Raw genomic sequence first — 10,698 nt, forward strand, 5'->3', positions numbered from 1 at the left:
TGCTAATGCAAACCCGGCAGAATGTATCTTTACTTCTTTAATATGTTATTCATATATTAAAGGTATTATACATATCTTGTTATATTTGAATGTATTTTGGTAATTTCCTTGGAAAGTATACAGTCATGAGTCATACTTGTATATTTAGTTTTGAGTCATAAATTATACCTATTATAATTTATATGTTCTATCGGATTAGCATGAATTCTCATGGATGAACACCTTTGCTCAGCCTGATACAAAGGTGAAGATACCAAAAGGAGTAACCTTTTGTACTAATATATGTATAATATATATATATATAATTAAGAAGGAAACGACCTTCGGACAAATAATACAACCTTAATTCCACATCCAAACAAGGAAAAGAAAATAAGATAATTCATTAGTCCTAAGTCCTTCAAATCTTATTTATATATTTATACATATATAAACATGACTTTGGCATTTATATTTTGAAATAGTTTATAAAACATTTTTCAAAGAATTTAACATGGCTTTACGATATTTTGGAAGTATTTGGTAACTCTTAAAAGCATACGAAAACTTTCTGTGTGATTATTATCACACACAGTTATTAACACAATTTAATATTGTGTTAAACTTCTATTCCCCCACTAAAAGAATTTAAAAACAATTGAAAAGGTAAATTATAGGGGTATGAACTCACTTTGATAAGCGGTGATTCGGGCAGCGTTTCGTTTCCCGGAAAAGAGTTTGTTTGACGAAAAACCGGCTCCAATCGGGCAGAGTTTCGACAGGAGAGAGGATGAATTGTCGAGAATTCCGGGGCTCCGGGGCTTGCTTCGGGTTTTATACGCGTTACCGGGGCTTTGGGGGTTGTTTGTGAAGTTATGGAAGAGAGAGGAGTGAAAAAGGGCCAAAAATGGGGTGAAAAACCCTTCCATCCGAGAAGGCTCGCACCCTTTATATAGGGGTGCGAGGGTTCGGCCGAGGAGGACAGGTGGCGAGGCGAGAGGCGAGTCAGCAGCCACGCGTCGGTCAGCCGCGAAGCCACGTGCGAGGGTTCGGATCTGGCGGCTTCTGATTGGTGTGGGCTCGTTACTGGACCGCGGCTGCGGTCCAATCCGATGCTGACACGGCGATTTGCGGTCCAACCCGAAGGTGACACGTGGCAGTTCGCACGTGCTGATGACGTGTCCGAAGAGTCACCTGCGAAATTTCTCGGTTATCCACAATTTCTCGATTTTCGTGCCAAAAACTTGCGAAATTCATAACTTTCGTATACGAGCTCCGTTTTTTACGTTCTTTATATGCACGCGTAGGTAAAATCATACTCTACGACTTTCGTTTAGACTTCGTCGGCTGATTTTGACTTTATTTTTAATATTATTATTTTAAACAGACCGGGACGGGAATCCGTTAAAAATTCATAACTTCTTCATCCGACGTCCGTTTTCGCCTGTCTTTTTACCGTTGTGCTACTTTTGACGAGACCTTCGATTCTCATTTAAGTTGTGTCGGCTAAATATCGATCGATTTATATTTCGAATTTTTAGCTGTCTACTGCTAAACCGAAACTTCGAAAAATCATAACTTCCTCATACGAAGTCGGATTTTCACGTTCTTTTTATGAACGTTCTCGGTTTAACATATTCTACAAGTTTCATTTAGATTGTTAAGGCTAAAAATCCTTTTATCGAAAATTCGCTTTTTACACTGAACAGTGTTTTGCCGGTTTTACCGCGGATTTTCGATTGGTCATAACTTCTTCGTTATAACTCGGATTTCAGTGTTCTTTATGTTTTTGGAAATCTTGTTATAAACTCTACCACTTGGTTCATCCCAATTACGATTATTGATCAATTTATTTTTGACCAAAATTTGACTGGTGTCACATTATCCCCCCGTTAGAGAGAATTTCGTCCCGAAATTAAGTCTAAAGTGATACTCATGGACTAGGTCTAATCTTTCCTTCCCAAGTGAATCCAGGTCTCTGGTTTGTAATCCAGCGAACCTTCACTAACGGGATAAGACTTAGCGTGGTTCTTCGGATTTCCATATCCATGGTTTTTATTGGTTCTTCTACAGAGTGTAGACTTTTATTTAACTTGATTTCATCGAGTGAAATAACAAGTGTTTTATCGGATAGACACCTCTTTAGATTTGATATGTGAAAGATGGGATGAATGTTATTAAGTTTTTGTGGTAGTTTAAGTTTAAAAGTACAAGACCGATTCTGGTAAGAACCTCAAATGGTCCTATGTACTTTGAGTTTTGTATTTCATGCTTTCTCAAGCGCATCTTGTCCTTCCTGAGTGAGACCTTCATATGACAAGGTCATCAATCCTGGAATTCCAAGGGTTTTCTTTTATCGAAGCCGTAGCTTCTTTGGTTAACTCTGGAAGCTTTATGGCATTTCTTGATTCATATTTTGATTTTGGTAGTTTCTCGGGTAATATCCTGATCAGCGAGGGTGCTGTGTGGAAATTGGATCTCTAGCTAGTTGCGTATTACCTACTTTAGTCCAGTGCAGATAGAATCTGTACTTATGACCACAGAAGGTTTCGAATGGAACAACTTAAATGCTAGCGTGTTAAAGGACTCGACTAATTGGTAAATGGATATCCCATTCTTTACTATAGCCGATCCCATAGAATCATGACTACTCTGGTTCCTAGAGGTTTTTGAGTGACGGCCTGAACTGGGAGATGATTCTATTATCTCAGTGGAGATAACAGATATTGGCATACCGTGCACTCACACGTTCTAGTTATCTTCTCTACTTGCCACATTTTCAGGTTTCAAGGCTTCCTGTTGAGCCTCCTTACTTTGTGTGGAGAGATTTGAAAGGGTTATCATAGTCCATGAGTGGCACTATGACCTGGGTACTCTTTCTGACTTAGGGTGTTAGCTACTATATTGGTTTTGTCGAGATGATAACGAATTTCAAATTCGTAGTCATTTAGTAGCTCGACCCATTGTCGTGGTCTCATGTTGAATTCCACCTGGTAGAATACATGATGCAGGCTTTTGCTCCGAAGTTCATGATAAGACTCATACTTGGCTCATCTACCATCACTTCCTGTATACAAGTCGTATATAATTTAGATTTCACAAAACGTTCAGATGGGTGACTCTGCCCCAGGTCCACAACCAAACAAGGAACAGGAGATAGGGCGGAATCACACATCCTTAATCTTGTTAAGTCTAACTTATATACCACTCTTGTGTATATACTTAGAAGCGATAGATTTGCTTAATGAGTTCTTAGTCTCTATTCTTGAACTTGCCCTGCGATACAATGTTTTTCCTATGAGATCTATTGAGGTACTTCGGTAGTTACTGACTTCCAAGACTACTTCGGTGCTTTTCGTTTGAAGTTTCATGTCTACTGAGTAGGCTAAAATGGCGGGGTACTCTTCGCATGGGTACTTCTGAAGTTTTGAAACGAGAGAAAACCTAAGGGTTTTGTGTTATGGATTGAAAGAATTTCATCTTACGGCTGACTAAGGAAAAGTTTTCTTATACAGCATAAGAATTTTCACATGGTAAGGGCCAAGCCAAACCATGTCGAATGAGGATGTCAGAATTTTCACGACGAACTAGATATTAAGTTGTTATGGGACGAATGATTGCTAGGGTGATATCCTATGTACCTAAGTTTTCAGCGCTTCTGGTTTTATTCTGTTATTATCACTACGAACCCCTTTTGATTCGAACTTGGCGGGTACTACCAATACGAGGGTCCTGATAATTTGAAATTATGAACTTTCATGAAACGATCCTTACTAGGTCTCTCTATAATCGCTTGGTGTATACAAGTCATGTATAATTAAGATTGGTAAGACCTTTGACTGAGCAACCCTACCTTAAATCCACAACCAAACAAGGAACAGGAAATGAGGCGGGATTACTCACTCTAAGTCTACAAATCTTAATTATAAATGACCCTTAAATGTACACTAAGTCATCATAGCTTACCTATTAGGGTTTCAAATTTTTATATAAGTGTTATGATTTAATTTGAACGGAAGAGTAATCATAATTATAGATAATTATCGGGGTTTGGAAACGTACCAAATTATAGCAGGGTTCTTTGATGCTTTCCCATGTATTGGGATTAAAATCCTCCTGCTCCCCCGTCGTTCTTCTCTGTTGGACAGTCCCTCGTATAATGTCCTATTTCACCACAAAGGTGACATATGGGAATGGTTCCAACATCGGTAGTTGAAGTGATGAACTCAACCGGAGTTCTACAGATGCGGGCGGTATGCCCCTTCATGTTGCATCTATTGCAATGCAGCTCTCGGCAAACTCCATGATGATGGTAGTTGCACTTGTTGCAGTGTGGGAGGTTTCCTAAGTACGGGTTGGTAGGTGCTAGAATAACAGGGCTGATGGGGGTATCGACTGCCCCAGTTCGTTGCCCTCTGCTAGGTTCTTGAGTTGAACAATTCCCTTCCTTGTTCTCGAACTTTCGTTTAAGGATATTAGGCTTAAGGTTCGAGGTGTTCTTACAGGTAGGTGCTTGTGGCTGTACTTGGCCATCACCACGATCGGGGTTACCGATAGCATTACTACTAACATTTGCTTTGTTAGCATTAAGGTGTGCAATGACAGCTGTTACAGCTGCTGTGACCGCAGCTTGAAACGTAGCCGCATCTATATGAAGGATTGGTATTTCGCTGGTGGGTTAGTTACACTTCTTTGGAGGCATGATTCTGTTACATGATAAGAAAATGAGTTCGTGAGCGACTATCGTGTCTTTAGATGTATTCTAACCATTTCTATGTATGTATTAATCTTTTGTTTTGCTATATTGTTCTCAATGATTCGACCTGCATCCCTATGATGCAGTCATGGTAAGGAACATGAATAAGTTTCTAGAATGGTTAGGAACCGAGTATCATCCGAACTAAGTTACCTTCGTTTGGTGGATATCGTTTCCCAATTTTCGAAAATATTCGAAAACAATTCATAACGGTGTCTACATAGAATAGACTTATGAATTTGAGAAGTAATCACTATCAATTAAGATTCCGTGATCTGATTTATTGTTATTAGCTGTGACAGGAAAAGAGGATAAGCTCTAAACCTAATGTGAGTAATGAAATCACTAACTCACTAGGTTGAACGGATTTACTAGTTATTACTTAGATAAAAAGGTGCTCGAACAATTCATATGAATCATGCGTGGTTTTCCTTTGTTCTTTGTTCTATTATGGATGGTAATGATTTGTTCTCCCCTGGTATCTATAGGGTGTCCTTAATAGGGTAAAGGCACTAAATGATTTCTATAGTTTATCTGTTTCTTTCCTTGGAATTCTCCTAATGAAATTCTGTTGGATCCTCCTTGACTCTTCTATTGATTGCTGGAGTAACTATGTTTATCTAACGGGTGTATACGAGAATGGGAATGTCTAAAGAATCTATGAGAAAAATTTGAATTTTTACGAAGGTGATTCTTTCTGGTCCTTCTATAATCACATGGTGTGTACCGATTATATATAATCCAGATCAAATAGACCTTTGAATAAGTAATCTTACTCTAAAACCACATCCAAACAAGGAAAAGGAAGTAGAGTGAAAATCACATATTCTAAGTCTATAAAATCTCGGCTATATATAACCTTAACGCATCCACTTAGTAATTATAGACCTATCAGCAAAAATCTTTTTAACATTTTCCCAAAGGTATGAAACATACCTCCATGTTATTTTAGTTATGAGTTTGATTCTTGGACTTCTAGATACAAGAACTTAACAAGTTCTCAGTTTTCTTGTTATAGCATCCTAAAATACTCCCATAGTATTTTAGTCTTTATGTTTGGTTCTAGAATTCTTTTGGTACTTAGGTAAGTTTTAGACCAGTTGCAACACTACAATCACTCCCCTAAACACATGGTGGTCATATCTCGGATGAATATAGTTGATCAGGCTATATTGATCCCAGATATGATTACATTACTGTCTAGGTTTAGCTGCAATGTCCAATATCTAAATACTTTAGTTTTGTTCTTCTTGTGATACTCATTCTGGTATATATACTCTGCATGTACTTATACTTTTATAAAATATTAATATATTTTTAAAGTATAACTCTTGGTCAGAGTGTTTTTATCCCAATGGGTTTATAGTTGTATATCTTTTATGACTGATATACTGAGTTCACTATAAACACTGCTCTGATACCAATCTGTCGCACCCCCAAACCAGAACGGCGGAAACGTTCGGGGGCGGAGGACTTTAGGTAAGTATCACAACACATGCAATATAGTAATCAAAGTACAAACAACCATTACATTAGTAAGTATAAGTTTTACATAAGCGTTTAAAAATTACATATTCAAACACTGAAGTAGGTACAGGAGAAGACAAGAGTCGCGGTACGGTACTAGGTAGTCTTCTCAAAAGCTTCGAGAGTGTACCTGTCTACTGGATTCCTGATAATACAAGTTATTTGGAAAGAGTAGATCAGCATTTAAGCTGGTGAGTTCATAAGTATTTTAGTTCTGTTAAGTATACCCTAAGTTCTTTGAATAAGTTCACTGGTTTCTCCAGGAAATCCTATATCTCCTGAGGTGATTAACTGGTAACCTCAATGGTTTCCCTCTGTAATTACTTAATTTATACTGATTATACATAACATAATATCGAATTGACAGTCAACTGGGTGTATCTGCCCTAAGCCCACAACCAAACAAGGAACAGGAAGTAAGGCGGAAGTCACACACTTTACTGTCAATCGGACATCATTTATGTATAACTATGATGTATCAACTAAGGAATTATAGAATTAACCACTAAAGGTCTTTTATGTTATACTAGTTTACTGAGATTGAGTGACTAAGTTCCATTGGATAAGTGGTTTAATCCCATAAACCGTTCTCTTTGTATTATTGTTTTGTATTTGTATTCCTTTATGAAAACTTGAAACTGAGAGTGTGCCTGGCTCCACCAGGTGTTAATGAAAACTGTATTAAACCATTGTATTTTTGTATTCTATAAACTGGTACTTTGAAGGTGTACTTTCGTTTATTTGTTTATACACTAACGTATTGTTAATACCTTTTTAATGAGTAGTTTTTATTATAACCATACTATGACGGATGGCCTGAAACAAACGCTTTGTGGGCGTTTAAACTGGTGATAACAATTGTCACTCATCAAACTGTAGCTAGCAGCCTGAGTGCGGGGTTGTCAATTCCCGATATAGATCTACAGACACTTGTTTCGATCCCCGACTGGAGATTCTGATTATAATGTCAGGACTTCCTATGTTGTCTAAAATGAATTAAACAACCTGAATATAGAGTCTCATAAAAAGCATATTAAACGTTCATGTATATTAGTTTTGAAAACCCAATCATTCGGAAATAATGATTGACAGTATATTCTTGAATTAAAACCCAATCATTCGGAAATAATGATTGATAGTATATTCTTAGTTTTCCAAACATGTATTTGATAAGTGTAAACCCTTGATTTGTTTTGAATCAAAACCCTGGTTTCTTGTAAAACAGTGTATTCTAGTTTACTTGAATTATGAATTATTACCTCGTGTTTGCTAACTCGGGTACTCTGTATAGTACCTTTGCTAATGCAAACCCGGCAGAATGTATCTTTACTTCTTTAATATGTTATTCATATATTAAAGGTATTATACATATCTTGTTATATTTGAATGTATTTTGGTAATTTCCGTGGAAAGTATACAGTCATGAGTCATACTTGTATATTTAGTTTTGAGTCATAAATTATACCTATTATAATTTATATGTTCTATCGGATTAGCATGAATTCTCATGGATGAACACCTTTGCTCAGCCTGATACAAAGGTGAAGATACCAAAAGGAGTAACCTTTTGTACTAATATATGTATAATATATATATATATATATATAATTAAGAAGGAAACGACCTTCGGACAAATAATACAACCTTAATTCCACATCCAAACAAGGAAAAGAAAATAAGATAATTCATTAGTCCTAAGTCCTTCAAATCTTATTTATATATTTATACATATATAAACATGACTTTGGCATTTATATTTTGAAATAGTTTATAAAACATTTTTCAAAGAACTCACTTTGATAAGCGGTGATTCGGGCAGCGTTTCGTTTCCCGGAAAAGAGTTTGTTTGACGAAAAACCGGCTCCAATCGGGCAGAGTTTTGACAGGAGAGAGGATGAATTGTCGAGAATTCTGGGGCTCCGGGGCTTGCTTCGGGTTTTATACGCGTTACCGGGGCTTTGGGGGTTGTTTGTGAAGTTATGGAAGAGAGAGGAGTGAAAAAGGGCCAAAAATGGGGTGAAAAACCCTTCCATCCGAGAAGGCTCGCACCCTTTATATAGGGGTGCGAGGGTTCGGCCGAGGAGGACAGGTGGCGAGGCGAGAGGCGAGTCAGCAGCCACGCGTCGGTCAGCCGCGAAGCCACGTGCGAGGGTTCGGATCTGGCGGCTTCTGATTGGTCAAGCTTCGGTCCAATAGGGAGAAGGCACGCATGCGAAGGGGTGTCTCCGGGGTGTTCGATGCGAAAGGTGTGGGCTCGTTACTGGACCGCGGCTGCGGTCCAATCCGATGCTGACACGGCGATTTGCGGTCCAACCCGAAGGTGACACGTGGCAGTTCGCACGTGCTGATGACGTGTCCGAAGAGTCACCTGCGAAATTTCTCGGTTATCCACAATTTCTCGATTTTCGTGCCAAAAACTTGCAAAATTCATAACTTTCGCATACGAGCTCCGTTTTTGACGTTCTTTATATGCACGCGTAGGTAAAATCATACTCTGCGACTTTCGTTTAGACTTCGTCGGCTGATTTTGACTTTATTTTTAATATTATTATTTTAAAAAGACCGGGACGGGAATCCGTTAAAAATTCATAACTTCTTCATCCGACGTCCGTTTTCGCCTGTCTTTTTACCGTTGTGCTACTTTTGATGAGACCTTCGATTCTCGTTTAAGTTGCGTCGGCTAAATATCGATCGATTTATATTTCGAATTTTTAGTTGTCTACTGCTAAACCGAAACTTCGAAAAATCATAACTTCCTCATACGAAGTCGGATTTTCACGTTTTTTTTATGAACGTTCTCGGTTTAACATATTCTAAAATTTTCATTTAGATTGTTAAGGGTAAAAATCCTTTTATCCAAAATTCGCTTTTTACACTGAACAGTGTTTTGCCGGTTTTACCGCGGAATTTCGATTGGTTATAACTTCTTCGTTATAACTCGGATTTCAGTGTTCTTTATGTTTTTGGAAACCTTGTTACAAACTCTACCACTTGGTTCATCCCAATTACGATTATTGATCAATTTATTTTTGACCAAAATTTGACTGGTGTCACACTTTCCTATTATGTTGTAGTGTTTATTGTAGATTCACTACTGGTATGTCTGTTATGCATATATATATATATATATATATATATATATATATATATATATATATATATATATATATATATGGTATGCTAGTGATTACGTGGTATGCTAGTTGTCTTTGTGATATTTGCATGGAAGACCATGGGAGAGCCCATGGGACTCGGATGTAAGACCATGTGGAGAGCCCATGGCTTTCCTATCAAAGACCATGGGAGAGCCCATGGCACTTAGGTGTAAGACCATGTGGGGAGCCCATGGCATCCTGGAGTAAGACCCTGGGGACGAGCCCACGACATCAATATATGTTGATATGTATAGATATGTGATTGATATGGGTTATGTAGCTTTAATATCTAATATGGATTATGTGATTATGTGTACTGTGTGGGGTATGCTCTGGGGAACTCACTAAGCTTCGTGCTTACAGTTTTGTTTATTGGTTTAAGGTATCATCGATTTGGAAAGAAGGGCTCGAATTGATCGCAATGCACACACCTATGTTTTCCGCATTGAATGATTTTGGGATGGACTCAGATAAATGTTTTTAATTAACGATGTTTTGGATGTTTGGAATAAATAATATATGTGTTTTGACTATATTAAAAGTGAAATTTTTACCCTTGAGTTTTAGGGTCGTTACAGTGTTAATCCTTCAAGATCTGAACTCTAACCTTCTAGATCCCATAAGATAGCCTTAATGGATAAAGTTCCCAACTTTATCCCTTTGCATGTCTTAGATATTAATATCTCTTAAACTAGGTCAATAGTGACAAAAAATTAACCCATGACCTTGATGGAAAACGTAGGTTACAACAATTCTATGCACTAAGCGGAAAACATTCAAACAATTCAAATGATTAGGGCACATGCAACCTATTGAGGATCTATGTCTTTCACGTATAGGCAACATACTATGAACTATCATTCTATAAAACTTTCATAATGAAAAAACTAATTCAATAGGTTGAGAAACTTACTTTGAAAGTTGTTATTGTAAACAACCTTGAATCTTTCTTTAAATATTTTGGAATCTAGCACCACAAGCGTCGTGCCTCTGATGGTTCACACCTAAGACTAGCAACTAAGGATTATGGAGAGGGAGGAGGAGAATTTCAGCCAGAACTCTTCTAAGAATATGAGTTCCGAATTTCATATCCCTAGGGGTCTATCTATAGTGAAGTCAGGAAATCCTAGATAAGCCCAAACTCAATATAATAGCATTATCTTGAATCGGGTAATTATCCAACTTCCTAATTATCCACTAGGGATAATTATAGAAACCCTAAGGCTCCTTGAAACCATCCATGGCCTTATGGAGGGTTCTAGAATGCATCTTGCTCAACTA

The sequence above is a fragment of the Lactuca virosa genome, chromosome 7, assembly GCF_052849685.1.
Source record: "Lactuca virosa cultivar CGN04683 chromosome 7, Lactuca_virosa_CGN04683_v6, whole genome shotgun sequence".
Taxonomy (NCBI): Eukaryota; Viridiplantae; Streptophyta; class Magnoliopsida; order Asterales; family Asteraceae; genus Lactuca; species Lactuca virosa.